Source organism: Alosa pseudoharengus, unplaced genomic scaffold (genome assembly GCF_046254945.1).
Source record: "Alosa pseudoharengus isolate Yale_2024_CS ecotype anadromous, Long Island Sound unplaced genomic scaffold, YU_APseudo_1.1 YU_APseudo_1.1_scf_29, whole genome shotgun sequence".
Taxonomy (NCBI): Eukaryota; Metazoa; Chordata; class Actinopteri; order Clupeiformes; family Clupeidae; genus Alosa; species Alosa pseudoharengus.
In genome coordinates, this window is record NW_027468715.1 from 812727 (window position 1) to 832216 (window position 19490).

Below are 19490 nucleotides of genomic sequence, written 5' to 3' on the forward strand. Positions count from 1 at the left end.
GGCGTTGATCTAGCTGTCACAGAGTCACGGCACCAAGTGTAACCGGTGGTAATTGGCTCTGCGTTGTGATTGGTTGAAGTGGTGGTATAAAAATGGTGACGCCGACACAGCTGTTCCTTTCGTTCTTTTACTCTCTGGAAACCAACATACAGTACATTGCTGGGTGTTAATATTTCCTTCCCCAACTCCTCTTCCCCAGGGTGACAGAAACAGGGCAGGTAACTCAATTATGATTTAAACATGAAATAAAGTTAAATAAAACCCAACAAATACATTTTAAGCTACCCAGACAAATCGCCAGGGTCTAGGGAGTAATTCAAGGCAACACATTCAAAACCTAGCCTCCCATTCAGACAGTGTAGCTAGTTAGCTCGCTAGCTAGCGGGAGCTAGCATAAAACAGAAATGAGCTAACTTGCTAGGATCACACTAACAGAAACACACAAACCACAAATCAACAAACCAATCGAAATTAATGACACACCTAGAAACCAACATACAGTACACTGCTGGGTGTTCATATTGCCTTCCCCAACTCCTATAAAAAGCAACAAAGAAAACTAGAAATGCAATTCCAAGGAATTACCAGTGCATGACAATGCTAAAGTTGTGATGTAAAATATCATGTATAGTTAAAGGAGACATATTATACCTCTTTTTAAACAAGTTAGAATAGGTCTATGGGCTATACAAAACATGTTCATAAAGTTTTTTGCACAAAATCAATCTCACATAAAGAGATCTCTGCAGCCTAATTCTTGCCAGCTTCAGTCCCTTTCAGAATGAGCCGTTTAAGGACTCTATCACTTTTATGCAAATAAGCTACTGCTGACCACGCCCCACCTGTCAGATGTTTACGCTGTTCGTGAAAACCTCCACTGCTTGGGTGAAAATGACAGAATACAGAGGCGCACTCTAGCCCAACATTTTCGACCCAGAGTCGGACCTAGATCAAGATGAAGAGGAGCCACCTGCAGAAACACCTTCACGAATGCTGCAAGCAGTTTCTAAATGGTTTGTTAACTTTTTAAATCAATGTATTTGCTATCTCTCCTACGTGCCAAATTAGTCTTGGCTATTAGCCTTCACCCTGTTACGAAGTAAACGTAATGTAATTTTTCGTGACAAAGCCAGTCTTTTTACAATATTTAACATTTGCTTGTATTTGAAACTTCACTAGATTCACAGCACTTGATTAGCTTTTATTATTATTATTATTTTAATTATTATATAGGTGTGCTTGTGGAAATTGTTGGGCAGTGCCAACTGAGGCAGAGTATATGCTGCCTGGAAATTACACAGGTAACTTTTCTAAAATACAGAAAGGCCTGCAAATATCTTACCGTGTTACTAACTTATTTATAAATGAGCTAGCGAGTATGCTGCCATATTACTCACTCATTTACGAATAATGCTAGGGACTGTGCTAGCATAGCACTCACCTTACCATACCATTATAGATCACACGACGTCTGCAGCAGACGGGTTTATACCCGGTGTGCCTGAATGTTTATTCTCCTCAGAACGCACTGAACATATACAGAGCTGACCGTGGGGCCTTACGGCTACGGGGAATAGAGCAGTATGTGTTATTTATTAAGCTACTTATTAGTTTTTCCCAGTGTTTATGAGAAGTGACAGGCTACCGTTTTTATCAGCAAAAGCAGATGTTAGTCTTACTAATGTTCATAGGTCACTAATGGCCTTACACACCAACACATGCCCCAATTGTTGTTTTCTTTCTTTTTATGTATGGCTATTGTCTGCAAATTCAGCAGGTATCAAACATACACTCATGACACATTTAAATATAAATAAAATTACAATATATTTATTACACAAAACAGAAATAAAACATGACATATGCAATATGACAATTGCACTTTGCACTTTTGACAGAACTGACAGATTATGTAACCTGCTAACTACTGCAATGTTTTTTGTTTTTTTTAGTCGTTACAGATAGCTTGCCTACAGGAGCTTTGTCAGTTGGTGTTGGGGATTCCTTGGATGCAGAATAAGGGTCGTCATCCCGTCATGTGTGGTCCTGCGTGTTCGTCGGGAGTTTCCTGACAGCCAAGGACAAGACGTGGGCTTCAAACTGCCTCCCCTGGATTGAAGTGAGACACATACTGTAGTTGGCGATCACCTCCTCCTCCTTCTCTGGGTGCTCAAACTCTGAGGACAGGTCCGGAGGAATGCTTATTTTCAGGAGTTCCTCCCTGTATGCTTCTTGGTCCACAAAGACCTCGCCCATGATGAAGCCCATCAAGTGTTCCACATACCCTGTGCAATATTTCACAAACACTTCTGTAACTATGTACATAGTTTGTAAAGTATTTCATTGTACATTTATTTATTGTTTTGTTCATTGTAAAGACACCATAGTGCAATAGCATGCAAAATGAACAGATCTTTTATTGTTGATAAATAAAAAATTATGTAACTTACGGAATGTTGTCTCGGTTTTGATGGGTTTCACCCTGCACTCTCCCTGTACTTTGGGAAATGCATCCTGTAGAGAGGGTCCCCAGAGGATAAGGTGGCCTGGTCTCGTGCAGCATCCTCATTGTAATGCAGAGCAGCCAGGTAGAGTCTTGCGCAGTAAAGAGAAAACCAAACATGAAAATAATGGCATGCACATAATATGCACGTTTACTTTGAGCTAAAAACTGAGGCTACAACTTCTTGCACTGTCAGTACTATATCTCGCTTTATTTACAACAGAAAACATTAGCCTAGACCAAGAGCTTACTGGCCACCTTCATTGTAGATAACATGACCATATCTAACTCCTTATCAGTAAGGACAAAACGACTACAAATTGTGACAAACCCTTGCAGCTTAAATGAAATAGAGCTATAGGGGAAATGTGCAAACACTGGATAATGTTATAAAGTGAGGCTACAAGCTAACATTAGCTTATACTAAGGGCTTTTAGCTGTTGGTCGCCTCAATTGTGGATAACATGACAATATTTAATGGAGGTCTAGCGTCTAGACAACATTTTCAAATCATTACTTTCAGATATTATTGACTGGGATTGTCAAATATGACTCGATCGGCTGTGTGCTGCATTTGCAATTTGGAATGGAGGAAATGCTCACTCCAAGCAGATGCAGGGCTAAAGTTAGCCGTAATGTTTGCGTTAGCTTGTGCTAAATGGCAAAACACGAACAGCCTAACGTTAGTTCATGCTTAACTGCGATAGAAACACAAAAGTCATTATTTGAAAGTACTTACATGTCTCTCATCTTGTGACTTGCCACGAACAGTAGGTACAGATCCCTCTGTCAAACAAAGTTTGATGGCCAATCCTGCAGTGTACTGTCCTAAGTTTTCAAAGCAGTCTGTCTTGAAGTGGTTCGCACACACCACAAAATTTTTGCCGACTGTTGCTGGAACATGGCCATCGACAATGAAGTGGAGCCACTCGGTTTTTCTGTCGTCTTTGGCTGGGAGAAAGTGCAAGGATTTGTGTTGTTCTGTGCAGCCAACAACACAACACTTCATGTGTGACTTGCTCTTGCTTGTAGTCATTGAGCTTGGTGTCCGTGCTCGTTAAACCAGCAAATTAATGGCGATCGATCTTCAACTAATTGGGTGGGTGGGGCTATATGGGGGTTGAGAGGTGAGGGGTGGCGCCAGGGTGGTTCTATGCAAATTCCCTTATTTTGACGTCAGGTTAAGGGAGCCAGAAAATGGCTCATAGAAGCCTATGATTCCTGACACCAATATCGTTCAACTGACTCACAGAAAACGCATGGATGGCTTTTTTGCACGCGTGGAGTGTTGTTAGGAGCAATAGAGACCCAAATGGAGGTACAAAAGGATGCAAAAAGTGACATTTGCATAATATGTCCCCTTTAAAACAGATAATACAGAGATGGTTACTACGGTGATGCTAGGATAGACATGGTGGTTGCATAGCTTAATAAAAGTTAGACTGTTTAAAAGCTGAATGTAGATAGTTTAAAAGTTGTTGATAGACAGCTAGTTTAATAGATAGTTTAATGATAGTTTAAAAGTAGACCGTTTAAAAGTTGAAGGTAAATAGTTTAAAAGCTGTTGACAGACTGGAAGTTGAATGAATGTTGATATTCAAATAGTTTAATGGCTGTGTATAGGTAGATATTTGACGATAACTGAAAGTTGGAATGGCTCTAATGTTTGCTAGCAGTTATGCTAAGATTTTTAACTATGCTAACCATGCTACTTAGCTAATGTTTTATAGCAGTGTTAGCAATGCTAACTTGCTAACCATGCTACTTAGCTAACGTTTTCTATAGGGCTGTCAAAATAACTGATTAATTTCGATTAATTAATTTGAGAAAAAATAACTGATTAAAAAAAATAGTGCAGATTAATCGATTCCATAAGACCTTTGACCCCGAGCCGTTCTAGTCAGTAACCATTAGACTGTAAAATGAAGGAGAGAGAAGAAAATGTGCTGCCTAGATCATTGATTGGAACATTTACTTTTAAAAAATGGCCTGATGGTGTTAAAAATATAAAGTGTTGATTAAAATAAAGTCCTCTGCAATGTCTGCAGCAAGGAATTTGCATATCACTGGAGTTCAATGCAAAGAAATAGTGTTGACATTGAGGGGAGTGTTAATTTATTTTCATTGTGTCCCCTAGGTTATATCTGTGGCCTGAAATGCCTTGTAGTGAAAAAAAACTTCTTCCCTAAGCACTTTTGAATTTATTTTCTCAGCATATTAGGTCATATCATAGATTATTATGGCCATTATTTGAACAGTGAAAATAATAATAAAAGAGTTTTTGAACTTTAATGTCACTAATGATGATTATTCAATGATTCGATTTGAATTTAAATATTTTAAATACTGTCACAGCAAAAATTATATATGCGATTAATTTAGATTAATTAATCACAGAGTGTGTAATTAATTCGATTACATTTTTTAATCAATTGACAGCCCTAGTTTTCTAGCAGTTTAATGGTTGTGTATAGGTAGATATTTGACGATAACTGAAAGTTGGAATGGCTCTAATGTTTGCTAGCAGTTATGCTAAGATTTTTAATTCTGCTAACCATGTTACTTAGCTAATGTTTTATAGTAGTGCTAGCAATGCTAACATGCTAACCATGTTACTTAGCTAACTTAACTAACATTTTCTAGCAGTTTTGTTAAACATGCTAATTATGTTAGCAATGCTAGCATGCCAACTATGTTAACCATGTTACTTAGCTAACTTAGCTAATCATTTTTAGCAGTTATGCTAACTATGTTAACTAGCATGTTAGCATGCTAACTATGTTAACCGTGTTACTTAGCTAGCCTAGCTAATCATTTTTAGCAGTTTTGCTAAAAATGTTAACTAGCATGCTAACATGCTAACTATGCTAACCATGTGACTTAGCTAACCTAGCTAATCATTTTTAACAGTTTTGCTAAAAATGTTAGCAATGTTAACTTTGCTAACCATGCTAACTAGCTACAGTGGGTAGGAGTCATAGTTGATGAAAAGTGTTGACATAGTTGATAAGTTAAAAGTTGTTGATAGACAGCTAGTAATTGTATATAGTTTAAAAGTTTAAAAGTTGAATGAAGATAGTTTAAAAGTTGTTGATAGACAGCTAGTTTAATAGATAGATAGTTGAATGATAGTTTAAAAGTAGACCGTTTAAAAGTTGAATGTAAAAAGTTCAGTAGTTTAATGGGTTACATTGTTTAACAGTGGATTATTGTAGTGAGGACTTTTATTTTGAAACAGTTTTGGGCAGAGGAAACAGTTGAATAGGATGTGTAGTCTTAATTGACCCAGATTGTATACTTAAAGCCTGAGGCTGCAGGTGGCCTGGGGGCGTATTACAGAAACTTCCTAACTCGAAAATCCTATCTTATCTGTTTGGTAACTACGGTAACAAGGGTTAGGATCGGATTTAGGAAAAAAGTAATTACAGAACGGCCGATCCTAAAGTCAGTTTCTTATCTTAACTCCAGATAGGAAATGTGTATTACAGAAATATCCTAAGTTACCAAAATCCTAAATAAACTGTCCTAACTTTAGGATGACCCATCAGCTCTCCTAACTGTCAAATTACTGTTACAAATAAGCGAGATGGCAGCTCTTTTGTTATATGTAGCGCAGGTACTGTCTGTATAAATCGTCTTGTAAATAAACTACCAGTGCTTTTTCAAAGTTCACAATGTCTCGTTTTAAATGTCAAGGCCCTCGGAAGTCTAACAATGAAATATGGAGCTACTTTGAGACTCGTAAATGGTGTAAAACAGTGATTTATTTGCATGGCTAGGCCGATAACTAGCGCCCGATTTCTGAGTGCAGGGGACAAGCCGAGATGAGCTAGACATACGTTCACACTCGGTATCATGTTTCAACACACTTTAGGTCAATATCATACCGGAATTCTCCTTTAACAGAGGTAGCAAAAGCCATTGGTGGATTAGCGTGACGTTACATCAAGTTTCCAACGGGTAATGAACTCCATATTGAATTATTATTATGATCAGTTGTGAAGTGAGGTGATCCAACAACAAGTTTCATCTGTTGCTAAGTAACAGACATAAAAGCTGAACGTCGATGCTAGATCGCCTACTTAGGATATCTTAACCTGAGATAAGATAGGATATGTTTCTGTAATACCAAATTGAGAAAAATCCTATCTTACACTTCTCCTATCTTAACTTAGGACTTAAAGGAACACGCCACCCAAAATCAGTAGTGATATATGTTCTTACCGTAACTTTCACGAGTTGAGTCGTACCTCTCCCGCGTCGGTAGGTGCACTCAAACGCTCTGTCGCGCGGCGCGAATGTGTTAGCATGTTGCTATGCTAGCGGGCTCTGCTGTGGCCGTAGAGAGAGGCACATAGCAGTATTCAAACACCTCCACGTTTTACCTACTTAAATACAGTTGCACGAGTAGTTGATGAAAAATGTTAGGGCACACAACATGAAACGTGACGATTTTCCAAGCGAATAAACATGAGAACTACAATGTGTGGCGCAATAGCACTTGGGAGTACTTCGACCTAACGTGGTAATATTATTAACACCTAATTGTAGATCCTATCCACCACAGAGTTTAGAATCCATGCTGGATCGACCCTCAGCCTCTCCCTCCCCTCTGAGCGAGAGAGAGGCACACACACTAGAGATGCGCTGATGGGCTATTATTTCAACCATAACTGCATAGCAAAACTTATCATCCATCAGCCATCCATCAGCACCAAAGTTTGTTGACCAATTTTCAAAACTGCACCCGCCCACCATCCGCTGGTTGTTTTAATGTAGGCTATATGGGTGATGCAGCGCTGCTGACGTGAGGCTAGAAAGCCCTTGCCTGTTCTAGAAAGACTGATCTAATGCAGCAAATATATTAAAAGGCAAAAGTCGTACATTGGCTAGGCCTATCCCCAGAATATCAGCAGCAAACTCGGTCTCTGTCGCGCAAAACAGTCTCCAAATAAAACGCACATCGGCCTGTTGCCTATTCTGCCAGCTTGTGACAATATATCGTCCAAAATGCTTGATTGCATTGTATTCTCCACATTTTTAGCTACATTTTCATGTACCACATCAGCATTTTTGTTCAGTGAATCTTTTGTAAATTGCTTTACAATTACCGTCGGGCCTATAGGCCTATTGCCTGGCTTGCCTCAGCTTCGGTCACGTCCTTTTAGGCCTACAATTTTATCATTGTAATAAAAAACGCAATTTGCCACATAATTTCAGCATGCTCCTGGCCTACTAATTAATGCCTATTGTACTTTATTTTTTGCAAAAAGAAAGAAATCCTTGATAAAATAACAAATCATTCACATTATAGGCTACTTTACACACTGTTATGTCAGGTTGACTGACAAGCCTGTTCTGAAGACTCCCATTCATTTTGACTGCACGAGCGCGTCTTTTTCAGACAGACATCGCAATTCATTTTATAGCCTAGCAGGCCATCGGACAAATATGATGCCTCGATATTAAAGAAACTCCGACTCCATTCATTCTGAAAGTCCACCGCACAACAATGCAACGTGCATGTTCACATTTTTAGTAACAACCGCCAAACTTGCTTGCTTGCCTTACACATCTAAGTTTTCCGACTATTTTTCTTACCTTCTTTTTCCGCTGTGGATGTTAGTGAGTTTGTAGAAGTTTTAGCTCTTACGTTCTGAACATCTCGCACTGCCATCGCCCGATGTCATTTCTGAGTCATATCACTCTCTGTCTCTCTTTTAAATGCCTATTCCCTGAATGGTAGGCTACAATTATGTGTTTTATATATAGGCTAATATCTAAACAAAATAACCCAGGCAGTCTCATCTAGGATATAACACAGGTTGAAGTTGGTTCTATTTAGGGAGGTGAACATCTGTAGATGACTCAGAAATGACATCGGAAGACAAGGAGTGAATATGGCAAGAGGCAAGCCGAAGTCTGCTGACAAGGGCCCGACGGTAATTGTAAAGCGATTTACAAAAGATTCACTGAACAAAAATGCTGATGTGGTACATGAAAATGTAGCTAAAAATGTGGAGAATGCAATGCAATCAAGCATTTTGGACGATATATTGTCACAAGCTGGCAGAATAGGCAACAGGCCGATGTGCGTTTTATTTGGAGACTGTTTTGCGCGACAGAGACTGAGTTTGCTGCTGATATTCTGGGGATAGGCCTAGCCAATGTACGACTTTTGCCTTTTAACTCTTTCCCGACAGCCCATAGAGAAATCAGTACGTACGTACTGATGACGGAAATTAATAAAAGTATCATTTTTCTTCACTGAAACCCCGTGAAAACGTCTTTGTATGTCAATGAGTGTCTAAGCCAATCAAATAAATAGGTTTTCCTTGGATATGTGTTGTATTTTTGCTATTGGTTAGATTTTATATTTTGTGATTGGTTGTCAAGCGCCAATCGCGATATTTCAACATGGCGAGTAATGACAATCGACCGAGGTTCAGTGGTAGTAATGACATACTGTTCAGCTGTTTTTAAAAGTACATATGCCCATGTTGTCTAGTGATATGAAACTGTGTGGTGTGAGAGGGTAGGGGCCAAATCTGTAGTGTAACTCCGTGTGGGAGGTATCTGAATCTGTTGGGTCATTTTCAGCAACACTGACTCTGTTGGGTCATTTTAACTGTTCATCTGTTTTAACAGTCTAAACTGTTGATGATTATTACACATTGACAAAAAAAAAAACATGATTATTAACCAAAATAATATGTATGAGATGAAATTGTAAGTTATTTTTTTTGATACAAATGTGATATTGCAACTAATTGATAATAAAACTATATAATGGTTATTTAGGCTCGTCTGTATACATAATTTCAAAATTAGTTATTTAGAGTTCCTTTCACCCAATTGCTACCAAACTTGGTATTTATTTAGCCAACAGGTAAATGCAACTTTCTGCTATTTCACTTTTTTTATAACATGCTGTGTTGAAGCTGAGGAGCTTCACAAACTCAAAAAATGTGCCCGAAATATGCAAATGGTATGCTAATTTATGCTAATTAGTATATATAAATAATACATAATTGTCATGTCAAACATATATTTGTGTAGCCTAACTATCTGGCTTCAAGAGAAAATGGATGGTTTCTTTGAGATATGCTTAGGTCACCCACAGCAGAATGAAATATCAAAGGAGTCATTTTTGGCCTGTTTTGGCCCTGTCGGGAAAGAGTTAATATATTTGCTGCATTAGATCAGTCTTTCTAGAACAGGCAAGGGCTTTCTAGCCTCACGTCAGCAGCGCTGCATCACCCATATAGCCTACATTAAAACAACCAGCGGATGGTGGGCAGGTGCAGTTTTGAAAATTGGTCAACAAACTTTGGTGCTGATGGATGGCTGATGGATGATAAGTTTTGCTATGCAGTTATGGTTGAAATAATAGCCCATCAGCGCATCTCTAGTGTGTGTGCCTCTCTCGCTCAGAGGGGAGGGAGAGGCTGAGGGTCGATCCAGCATGGATTCTAAACTCTGTGGTGGATAGGATCTACAATTAGGTGTTAATAATATTACCACGCTAGGTCGAAGTACTCCCAAGTGCTATTGCGCCACACATTGTAGTTCTCATGTTTATTCGCTTGGAAAATCGTCACGTTTCATGTTGTGTGCCCTAACATTTTTCATCAACTACTCGTGCAACTGTATTTAAGTAGGTAAAACGTGGAGGTGTTTGAATACTGCTATGTGCCTCTCTCTACGGCCACGGCAGAGCCCGCTAGCATAGCAACATGCTAACACATTCGCGCCGCGCGACAGATCGTTTGAGTGCACCTACCGACGCGGGAGAGGTACGACTCAACTCGTGAAAGTTACGGTAAGAACATATATCACTACTGATTTTGGGTGGCGTGTTCCTTTAAGATAGGAAGTTTCTATAATACGGCCCCTGAACACCTGCCATAGGATTCTAATTGCTTAACGGCCGTGATGGCACAATCGGCAATGTTAAGTCTATGGGGATTTTTAAAAAGTTTTTCATTAAAAGTTTAAGGGCCAATTCTCAATTCTATCGACCTATTTTACCCCTTCCCCTTCCCCCTTCCCCTTAGTTTTGCGCGTGCACGTGAGACGAAGGGCTATCTCAATTCTCATTTCGATCGAGGGGTAGGGATAAGGGCAAGGGGTAGATACCCCTTAAAACCAAGTAAGATCGGGAGCTTACTTGAAACCGAGGGGTAAGAGAAATACCCAACATACACCGCTCACACCGGAAAAATAAGCACACCCGAGAGATTCATTGACATGAAATGTTGGCATTAATAAGGATTATAAAATTAAAATGGTAATTGTTTTATGTTGCATTCAATCTTGTGACCATATATTGAAGGTCCTGTTCTTAGGAAGTTTTCAAAAATCGCTGTTTTGTGAATGTTAACAGCACATCATTATTTGCGCGAATGTCTCGCATTTTACATATTTCCATGTCTACCCCGCGAATTGGCAGCATACCATGTCAGAAATGTAAAGTCCAACAGCAGCTAAATTCGCTGAACTTTTTTTACCGCTCGTCTGATATGAATGCTGCATAGGCCTACTGCTGCCGACTCCTCGCATAGGCTATTACAGGTAGCGATTGCTTCTGATGTCAAGTAACGACCATTTGGATATTATTGTAAAACATCAAAGGAGTTGTGGGATGTTTACATAGCAAACTGCATGTTTATTTTGTCCCCCATCCCTGTTTCATTCACCCGGACCAGAAGGTAGGCTGCGAACGAACATAGGCACGTTCAGCTGTTGTTGAAATAATTCCTGAACGGTTTTATTCCGAGCTGAAAATAATTATAGCTGAATTATAGCCTATTTGACAGAAGACAGGTTGCTAGTGACAAAATATTACCTTTCAGTGTGGTACGATCTCTGTAAATTACGTTAATTCAAGTGTTTCAAGCATCCAGCTCTCCCTTATGGTTGGCTAGTGGTATCTCATTTCCAAGGGGAATATTCTTCACCCCTATGTCTTGCCACTCGGTTTCGAGGGACAAGGGCTAGGGGTAAGATGAAGGGATAGGGGAAGGGGTAAAACAGAGAATTGAGATTGGCCCTAAAAAGTATAAAAGTTGAAAAGACATAGCAGCTTGGTCCGTTTGAAGACCTACGTTACAAAGTTTGAACGAAGTTTCTAAGTTAAACTGTTCAAGAGAAATAGCGTACGGAAAAAGTGGTAAGCGGAATAATAATAACAAGTTGTTGAAGTTGCCTAGGAAGAACAGTACAGTGCATTTTCATGCACTGTAAAAATGCTAAGTAATAGTCACGATGCTAATCGCTAGCCATTAATTGCTAACCAGAGTACAGTAGCCTACACACTACAGTAATTACAGTAGGCTAACTAGGTAGCTAATTAGTCACTGGCTTATGTTACGCTATGTTACATAACAAAATACATGAAACCAAACAAATTACCACTACAATACATTAAGGGAAATATGCAGAGAGAAATAATATAAAAAATCATAGTTTTAAAAGTGATGGATAGTAATGTAAAGAAGGGATATATATTAGATTTAGAAAAGTGAATTAGACAGAAAGCATACCTCTTCCAGGTGACAGAAACAGGGAAGAGGTGAAGGGGGCAAGGACATAAAAATAAGAAAAAAGGAAATATTAGAGGGGGATAAGAGGAGGGGGGCAGGAAGCTCCATAGACACCCAGAAGAAGAAGACACTGTACATGGTGTATCAAAATAAGAACATCTTTGTGTAATTATAAATACTGGAAAATGTACACTGTTACATTTACACACCGTGACATCAAGACAAACAAACAAATTTACAAAAGACGCACAAGACAAAAGATGCCTGATGGAGAGGCGTAATCGCTAGCGTACCAGAGACACCTAACGGTAGACATACAAGACAGACAGACAAACAAAAATGAACAAGTAATAAAATAAATAAATAAATAAAAGTCTGTGTTAACTTAACGTTAGTCCCACTCAGTCCAATGGCAATGATATGGCGTAGCTACAGCTGTGTCTTCAGACCAACCCGGAGGATTTAACGTTAACAGGCCTTCAATAAGTGATGTTAGTAGGCCCTAGAAGCTACTTGTAACAGTTAGACTGCAGTCTAGCTAGATCACTAGACAGAGACAGTAAAGCAAGCCTGTCTTTACAAAGACAGTAGGCTTACAGAACAAGACCAGACATAAAACAGACTCAGCGCTCATGCAGACAAAGATAAAGACAAACAAAAAACACTCAATAAGTCCACAGGCAGGTGATAGTGCTTCGCCAGCAGTTTAGTCCACAAGTCCCCTTTGGCCCTGGTGAGCAGATCAGCCAGCAGATGAGGGGGTGGTGGCCGTGGCGGTGGGCGGCTCTCTCTTCTCTCCGGCATGGTGATTAAAAAGTTGCTTGCATGATGTTCCCGTACGTTGCTCCTGGACAGTCCAGTGGCGAAACGTAGGCCTGCAGCTAGATGGCAGAGGTGTGAAAGTTGGCAGACGGTGATTTGAGTTCCCTTGGCAGACGATGTAAAAGTTCATACCAGCAACTTCTCAAGGTGAAATGCGATGACGTCTGTTGATGGTTGACGTTAGTGGATAGCAGTGTTGTAGTCAAGTCACTATGCCTCGAGTCCGAGTCCAGGTTCGAGTCCTCAGTGTTCAAGTCCGAGTCAAGTCCAAGTCATTAAAAAGAATTCCAAGTCAAGTCTGAGTCGAGTCCACTACTCATCCGAGTCAAGTCCGAGTCGAGTCACTATTGATCCACGTCGAGTCCGAGTAGAGTCCCTATTGATCAAGTCGAGTCCAAGTCCAGCACTAAAGTAAGCATAGCCTACATGTCGTTCCATTTTTTTCCATTGCAGATGAAATCCTTAAAAGCAAAACGGACAATCTTCTGTCTCCAAACAGGGGTGCCATCACTTGTGTGAAAGTAGTATTGCCAAATTTCTTCCCAAACCCAATGTGTTGTATTTATTATATCGGAGAGAATACCATACCATAACTATACCATAGCCTATAGGCCTACTCATAATAAATGAGCAATTCACATCCCAATCACACAGGCCATTAAGTCACATTATGCTGTTACTGACTGCTGACAATTGTATAGGCAGTGTTGTAGAAGTTCATACTTCACAAGAGCTAGATAAACGTTGGAGTAGGCCTATTTTGTAAGAGGTAGTGTGGATCATAAAAGGGCATTTTTTTTTAATTCTGGCTGTTAAATAGCCTACACAATTTTAGCGCAGTTTGGGAGGGACAGAAACAGAGCAGGGCCCGTCTTGGTAGCTTCTTTCTGACTCCCGTGACGTGAACACTGGCTACTGGCAACTGCATAGTTATGTCACTTCACTGACACTATGGAGACATATTTCACGTCAATTTAACAATAGAGATGAAAACTAGCTTTAGGTTAACGAAGATGTAGATCATCTGCCTAATTAATTTATTTGTGCAACAGGCCATGTTCATTTCAGCGAGATGAGTGAAATAAATGTTTTTTTAAGCTGCCATCGCCATACTATTTGCTACGATATTCACCTGTTAGAAATAGAACACGTTGCTATTTCCTTTTTTTTCGTGCAGTGGATTAGGCTATCAAATCGCTCGTTTGAACAGTAACAGTAGCCTAATCCAGTTCATTCGTGGTTTTAAATATAGTTGTTTCTAGCCTACCCACGAGAGGTTCAGTTTGTCAGTTTCTCGTAGGCCTACATTGACACTACATGGACACTCTACTAGGCAATTTAATGTTATGCTTCTATATTTTATGACACCAAAATTAAGAAGTAGGCTATGCTATATCTTGATCGGGAAAACTTAGTTTATTTTTCTTTCATCCGATAATAGCCTGCTGCAAATTAACAGACAGAAGCACGGCAGGGCACGCCCCGAATGAAAATGAATGAATGGAACCTCGCTTCTCGCGTCAGTCAGGGAAAACACTGTTCACCAAGTCACGATGATCAGCTATCCAGCAGCAGTGTGTGTTGTTTAGCCTAGGCTGAGTGTAATCTTAGGTAATGTTATGTCATGTATGAGAACTAATATTGCCTGGCAATAGCCTACTACATTGAAATAGCGGCGGCCATATCTCCAGGCATTTTGAGTTAACGTTAGTTTGCTTTGCATGTGAACATGATTGCGATGTAGCCTACGACACGAAGCAGTAGCCTAACATTCCCTTGAACTAAAATTAGTATTACGAATAATTTAGATATTAAAATCATATAGCAAATTATAGCCTAATGACATACTACAATTATAGCCTTATGATATATTACAAAAAAAAGTTGAGTCCTCGACGAGTCATCGCGAGTGCGAATGCACGAGTCAGAGTCCAAGTTCGAGTCATCAGTGCTCAAGTCCAAGTCAAGTCACGAGTCTCTAAATTTAGCTAATGACTCGGACTCGAGTTCGAGTCTCGGACTTGAGTACTACAACACTGGTGGATAGCTAGTTAGTTAGCTAGCTAGCATCACTACGTCGACATGCAAACGTCGGATGACAGTTCAGCTCAACTAACGCTCAGTCAGGTCCCACAGATGTTATCGCTCACCAGACACGAGAAGGTATCTCTCGTAGTGCAGTCATCAGGCATATTAGCGACAGGCAGTCGCTAGTCCTCACTAGTGGACGTGGATGTTGTGGTCGGGGTCTCGGACTTAGTGATGCACGATATATCGGCCGCAGATATATTATCGGCCGATATGGTCATTTTTTTACACATCGGTATCGGTCCGATGTCAAAATAGGGCCGATGTGAACAGGCCGATAATCATTCCTGTGTATTTGACGTGTGTGTAGCGATCCAAGCATGTTATCTGTCTACACTGAATCCGTTAAATATGCCCTTCTATTGCATCATATTTCTTATTTAAAATAGCAGGGCAACAAGACTGACAGAAAGAAGACACTGGGCATCTGACAAAAGTTCTTTCAAAACGTTGCCTTGTATCACACTGCTCGCGTTGCTTGCAGTCAAGTTGATGGCTGGCTTGCATGTCATGTCACGCCTTGCACTCTTGCGGTAGGCTAAATATAATGTGTATCAGGCAGAATGTAGTTGGTCGTAATAGGAATTTAATAGGGCTGTAACGATATGCTATTCAAAACTGAAATCGCAACACTCATATCCACAAACCTGTGTCGCGGTGTGAAAAGGCAGAACCGACACCCTTTCTAGTGTCTAGCAGTGCTTTGCAGCTTACGCGGCCGCATAAACAACACACATCTCCCGCTTTACTTGGCGGTAGCCTACATTACTTTCATTGTAGACTTTACCAAACAGTATAAACCCCCTGTTAACCTTTCCTGCTTTGTTTCAGACCGTAGTCAGAAACGCAGGGGAGATTCGTTATTCGAGGGCCGATGTTATAAGATTATAACGATGTTATAAGATTAATGTTATAGAATAACGTCGGGGTCACGGTCCCATTTCTGATGAGCAAAATACACGAGCTGAACTTTATGGAGTTTTATTTCGGACAGTAACACCGCTCACACTGTGTACAGACTCCAACTTGAACTTCCACACTCTCTGCTCCAGTCGCATACATGCACTTCCTCACTCTATCTCCCTCCTTCCCAGCTTCTTCCCACACACACACACACACACACACGGAGCTCTCTTAAAGGAGCCGCAACACCATTTTACAACACCCCTCTCTTTGCCCCGCTCTCTCTCGCTCACTCAATGGACACGCGCGACTCGGCCAACGCAATCCAAATAAAACATTACAATCGTGAAAGCAAGGACTCATAGAAGACGACTAGCTAAATTACTATTAAATCTGCTTAGCAACATTAGCATGCTGCACATATTTGTTTAAAACTCTTGGTTTCAAGTTGACTGATCATCTCAATACCAATGTTTCCCAAAAGTGCCTGTACCAAGGAGAACAAGTATTACCTTTAAACTTAAACACACATGGGGAAACTGAACAGTCCAATCAGTAGACTATGATAAGCTAGCCAACTATGCTACTTTGTTTACAATATTTCCAGGCTTCAACCACACAGCTGAATTAAAGAGGGAGAGTTGTAATATAAATAGTAGGCCTATAGTGTGCCATACCTATAGGCTAATCTGCATAAAGTGCATAAATATCAGACATTCAGTATTCTCTCTTTTTATATCAGGGTATAAAATAATAGATATATTCTATTATATTGTAATCCTCTGGTGTTCTAAGGTAGGCTATTGAAACGTTATTTAAAAAAATGCATTTTGGAAAATAGCTCTTTATTTGATTATCATAAGAATGTGTTTTCTATACAGATATATCGACATCGGTAAATATCGGTATCGGCCATAACAGCAAAATTAATATCGGTTATCGGTATCGGCCACAACCGCGTTGATAAAAGCGCCTACATTGTGATCTAATCCAATTTCAGGATCCTTGTTTCCCTTTGAACAACCCATTTTCAAGATTTGATCCAATCCGATAGCCGAAATCCGGTAACTGAAATCCGATAACCGAAATCGGATCACATTTGTTTTGAACAATTGGGCCCAAACAATCAAAGCATATGTAAACGAAAAAGTTATGCTACCTCATGTTCATTTTGCTCGGACCCCGTTAATCACCACTTCCGCCATTGGAGTCTATGGCAGCCCATAGAACGCCTGGCTAAAAAGTGCCGATGCAGAACATTTCGGGACACTCCACTAACCACTCATTTACGGATCTCTAAACCCAGCCGTCTATCGCCACCAAAAGGTCAAAATCTGGCCGAAAATTTAACCACTGGGTCTAAAGTCCGATTTTAATATATCAGGCACCGTTGGAATCCCTGGACTGACCTAAGTTTAATGACCCCTATTACGTCCCTTTCCGCCATATTGGATCTCCGGCATATTGGATTTAGTCCAAACTCTACAAAAAGTTTCAGCGGTCACAAATTTCATCCGATTTTCACGGAACTTGGCGGAGATAATCTTCTGCCCGAGCCGCACAAACGATACTTGTCAGATTTTTCAATTTAATTTTTGTTTGCCCGTGACGGCCAATCAAATATGGCGATGAAGCCGCCAAAAAGGAAGTGGACTAACATCTCCATGACGCTTTGAGTTAACATAACAAAACTCGATACCATTAGTCAGGACACTGTCCCAATCACTCACAGCAATTTTTATGCATATACATTGAACACTCTAGTGCCATCACCAGTTCAATGCTGGACATGCGTTCATGCGCGTGATCCTTGACTCTTTTGTCTGATTTTCACAATTGAGGAAGCGTCTGAATCCTTGGACCATCCAAGTTCATCGACCCCTATCCCGTCACTTTCCGCTATATTGGACCTCCGCCATATTGGATTTTGTCCAAACTCTACGCAAAGTTTCAGCGGTTACAAATTTCATCCGATTTTCACAGAACTTGGCGGAAATGATCTTCAGACCGAGCCGCACAAACGATACTCGTCAGATTTTTTAATTTCAAGTTTATTTGCCTGTGACAGCCAATCACACATGGCGATGATGCCGTCTAACAGGAAGTGGGCTAACATATCGGCTACGCTTTAATGTATGAAGTCCAAACTTGGTACAGGGACTTGGTATCTGATTGTGAGGACGCACTAGGAAATTGGCATCATTTGGCCTCAATAGGGGGCGCTGCAATACAGGAAGTGAGCTTGTATCTCAGCAACGCTTTGATGTATGAAGTCCGAACTTAATATAGGGACAAAGTAGCTGATTGTGAGTACATGCAAGGAAAGTGGTCTCATTTGGCCTCTAGGGGTGCTGTAATAAAGAAAGTGAGCTCACATCTCAGCAACTCTTTGGTGTATGTCCAAGGACATGGTAGCTGATTGTGAGAACGCACAAGGACATTGGTGTAATTTGGCCTCTAGGGGCACTGTAACAAAGTAAATGAGCTTATTTCTCAGCCGTTCTTTATCCATTTGCAATCAAACTTGCTGTGAGTGCTTGCTCATGCCATGGCAACGCCATTCCTGCTATAGCGCACTGCTAGGCCCCCGCATTGCTGCTTGCAGCTATATTTATATATATGATCATTCAATCATTCAGTATTAGGCCTACAACAATAAAAATAGATTGTGTAATGTCTTTATTGAACATGCTTCGCACACAAACGATAGCCTATGTTTGGGGCAAAAAGAGCGGACTTCTCAGCATAAGGATACATTAGAAGTTGATGATTGGTGTAAACTTTATCATGACATGATGAGCAATTCTGGTGCTTAAAAACGGAAGGCTTGAATTCAGACATATAACTCATTCAAGCCTAGTGATCGACATGAAAAGAAAACACCATCTTAATATTTTTCAGGTGTTTAACAGTAAAAGGCGCACTGTTCTTAGTGATGCTGACAGCAGTGAGATTAGGCATTGCATCCTCTACAAAAATATTTTACATTTTTAAAATTCCGGATTTTACAAAAGGGACAGTGAATACTTTATCACATTTATCTTTGTAAATAAAGATCAGAAACTTACCAAATTTGGAATGTGTGTCCACAGCAAGTTGCTAAAGGTCATGAAATAGTAAAATAACCAATTAATGTGACCATTTCTAAAATACATACCCATAAACATGACCAGAATATAGGCGGAAATTAAATAAATGTTGAAAAACAACATACCAGATCCCTATAAATGTAGTTTTGAAAAGTCAACAGGTATCACAGTACAATTAACAAGTACTAGAAACCTTTGTCATCTCATGAAAATTAATTATTTGACATTTCAGTAAACTCTCTAGTGTCACTAGCCCATAACAGACATCCTGTACCACTAGAATTTTTCAGCAGAATTTTTACAATGGGGCCCTATAGGCATACATGCAAAACATGTTAGAACTTGCATGTACATATGCCTTTAATTCAAGTTTTTTTTTTCCACAAACATTTCCAGTGCCCAGGTATGACACATGATTGTTTTTTTGTGTCAAAGCAAACACATTTGTTTCTAAGTAGGCTAGTATAACATTGTGGAACAACAACTGTGTGTAGGAAAATGCAGGACAGTATGGGTAAAGTAAAAATTCAAACTTGCAAG

General features: G+C 39.9%; 2 long non-coding RNA genes across 3 annotated transcripts; one reads left to right on the forward strand and one right to left on the reverse strand.

Moving 5' to 3' along the window:
* The first annotated feature begins 1563 nt into the window (after window positions 1–1563).
* LOC143099474 (uncharacterized) lies at window positions 1564–2449 on the forward strand. The gene is made up of 2 exons (XR_012981620.1): window positions 1564–1777; window positions 1953–2449. It is a non-coding gene; the product is annotated as an uncharacterized LOC143099474 (long non-coding RNA).
* LOC143099473 (uncharacterized) lies at window positions 1809–3562 on the reverse strand. 2 transcript variants are annotated; one of them, XR_012981619.1, is made up of 3 exons: window positions 3243–3562; window positions 2451–2595; window positions 1809–2285 (listed from the first exon to the last, which is right to left on the reverse strand). It is a non-coding gene; the product is annotated as an uncharacterized LOC143099473 (long non-coding RNA). The 2 variants fall into 2 exon arrangements; XR_012981618.1 differs by lacking the exon at window positions 3243–3562 and having other exon boundaries at window positions 2451–2881.
* Between the last annotated feature and the right edge of the window lie 15928 nt (window positions 3563–19490).